We start from the raw sequence: 3,347 nt of genomic DNA, 5'->3' as shown, positions 1-3,347 counted from the left end.
TGTGTAACAAAATCTAACTATATTTCATTCACATACTAGTATGAAATGAAAAGGGTTTTACAGAAAACAATGGTTGAAACACCATGAATCTAGAAATAGAATTTGGAATTCTATGACATCTAGATTCTTGAACATCCAACTAAAGTTCATTAAACTTCAGTTTGAAAAAGGATATTCAAGATGAAGAGGAGAACAAAGGAAAGTACAAAATTTTCAAAGTAAGGTTAATAGCCTAAGGCTATAAACAAAAAGAAGAATTTATTACTTGAATAAATACCTTCTACTATAACCAAGATTAAATTTGTTTCCATACTCTTATCCATTGCTTTATGCATGGTTATGAGAATAATTTAAATGGATGTCTAAGTAGTCTTTACTGAATGGCTAACATGATGAAATTGTTTGAAGATCTCGAACAGAAAGATTCTATTGTGATTCTTGTTCTTAATATTGATAATGTTCTGATCATTGAGAATGAAGTAGAGAAATTATCAACAGAAAAGAAATTGTTAGCTGAACATTTCTAAATATTAGATTTAGAAAAGCCAAGAATATTATATACATTCAAGTCTATAGAGATTGAGAGAATAATCTTTTGGGCACTGTCTCAAGCGATTTATATAGATAAGAAGCTTAAATACTTTAGTTTACAAAAATCCATGAAATGCGTTTTGCCTTCTCGATCAGGAGGATGTACTATCTAAATAATAATGTCCATTTATTCATTTACTAGAAAAGAAGGACAAGAGACAGTATTCCTACAACTCATTGATCGAATGTAACGCCTGGGTAGCCAGGACCATTACACTGTGTGTTTATAAAGGTGCAAGAGTTGTTAATCAAGTCATTCAATTAGAAATGTGTTACTGAAACTATAATAGAATTAGGGTTAAAAGATTTTGGTCATAAAAGATACATTCCATTTAAATAAACATTTCATACATGGTATCCCAAAAGAAATAGAGTTTGAAAGACAGTTTACAAAAATTCCAGGTTATATACAACCACTGGCCTCTCTATAGGAAAAATAGACATTTCAGGTTCTCTTGTCCTGTACCACTCCTCGGCCGTGGCGGCCGATCAGCTGACTATGTACATTCAGCCTCAAAGCTCTCCAACTCAGCACTGGTCCACCTTGCCCTTGACTTTACCTGCACCACGTAGCACTCGTGAGCCAAGGCCCAACAAGAAAAATATAATGCATAACATAAGCGACAACCAACAAACAAATAATTCACAAATCATCAATTAGATATACAAAAGATCATACTGCCCACATAAACAATGATACCAACCTACAAGTCATTAATCAGTTCTTCAGACAACAAACTTGTCACAATCATCAGTTTAAACAACATTAAACATATCACACCCAAATCTAGGGTCGACGCCCTTAGGCCACACCGTCTGATTATCCCACTAACTCCGGCTCGCTTAGGCTGAGCTCAGTGATTATGTACTTAACCTCAGCTATCAATGGTTGAGCCGCGCCCTGTGCACAAATATTGATTCCGGCACTCTTAGGCCGTTTATCACATGTCCCCATGGCATAATACCATGTCATGACATCACATGCAAATATAGGGAACCCTTAGTCCCAACACAATCACATAACCTGGTGCAGTTTCTTACCTTTGATTCCGAGCGCTTTGCTTAATTGAAATGATCCTCGAGCACGATCCCGTCCGAGCCCTAGCGTACACCTAGTCACAAACATAGCATAGAACCCTCATTAGTATTCAATCCCATAACCTATCCTCGGCACCAATCCCGAGCTCTCGGGAAGCCCTAATTCCACCAAACGGGGTGGTGGAATCAAACCCCAAGGCCCCGGGCGAAAACCCTAAGAAAATACCCAAAAATCCACTTCTGGAGGCAGGGTAGCGCTACATCGCCAAAAGGTGGGAGCTACAACGCTAAAAACATAAGCAAAAACACCTAGAAAAGCCAGGCCTAGCGCTGTAGCGCCTTAAAGTTAGCGCTACAGTGCTAGTAACAACACCAGAACACCATGAGTTTTTTCCTTCGAATTTCCTCGAACCAAAACTCCCTAAAACCCCTCCTAACCTCAACCACACTTCAAATTGAGCCTACCATCCACTACATCTCATCCCACATGGTCCAACATCATCAAAGTTGACCACATGCACCATCAAACACAGAAAAACAAAAATTGAGTTTGAAACTCAAGAACTCATCAGAAAAACCATAAACAACCTAGAAACTCAAATGACCAAGTCCAGAATTGTTACCTTTAATGGGGAATTCGACCCTAGGTTGCCCTCTAAGCCCTTCCAGCCTTTAGCTCCTCTGTTCTCAAAACTCAACTCCTTGAATTCCCATCCAAAGTTCAGATTGAAAGATCAACACAACAGAATTCAGCAATCCCAGAAAAAGCTAGAAACCTTACCTTAATTGAATGCTAACTCAAGCTGAACCTCCTAGCTTCACCAAGAACTAAGGTCCCAGCTCTAGCCTAAGCTTCCTCTGAATTACAGCTTCAGAAATCCTCAAGGGAGAGTGAGAGAACAAGTGATCGATAGGGTGAAAAATGAGTCTTTGTTTTTTCCTCTTTCTTTCTTTCCTTCAGTTTCTAACACATTCTACAAAACCCCCATTAAATCTAAAAGTAGAAATGACCCTTATCCCCTTCTAACCATCAAATGACTATTTTGTCCTCCTATTTAAACCTAAGCTTTTAAACATTCAAAGGGCATTTTGGTCATTTGTTCCCAATTCCTGCTAATTCCTCAAGTGTTTCTAATATTTACCACTTAATTTCTGTCATCTAATTAATCACCAATTATTTTCCTCAATGGCAAATAGTCCCCAATATATTTCCCAAATTCCTAGAAATACCCCCAGGCTCCCCCGAGCCGGGTATAAATCCCCACCGTGAATTTTTCGCTAAACCGCTCACTAGGATCGCCTTGAGTCACCAGCTGCAAATATCTCCACATAATAATGTGGTATAAAAAATCTATCACAAATAATCATGTTTATGCCCTCAACGGGCCGAAATTACAAATATGCCCTTATAAGCTAAGCAGTGCCTACATGCATACTAATACTCATAATCATGCATCTCATATATCCACGTAATCATATAAGCATGCTTATCACATAATCATGCATTTAACCATTTAAATCACACATAAACCAATTATGCTCTCCCGGCACACTAATCAAGGCCCTTAAGCCTTATTAGTAATTTTGGGTCGTTACATGGATTGTTTAATGTATCGAATGTTATGTTTTCAAATTAATATTTAATAAACGGTGAGAATAGTCAACAATTGTCAATCCAATGATGGATTGAGTCAATGAATAATTATAAGGACTTACTT

The sequence above is a fragment of the Humulus lupulus genome, chromosome 9 (assembly GCF_963169125.1).
Source record: "Humulus lupulus chromosome 9, drHumLupu1.1, whole genome shotgun sequence".
In the NCBI taxonomy this organism is placed as follows: domain Eukaryota; kingdom Viridiplantae; phylum Streptophyta; class Magnoliopsida; order Rosales; family Cannabaceae; genus Humulus; species Humulus lupulus.
The sequence above is the reverse complement of the archived record's forward strand: the minus strand, read 5'-3'. Positions refer to the sequence as shown.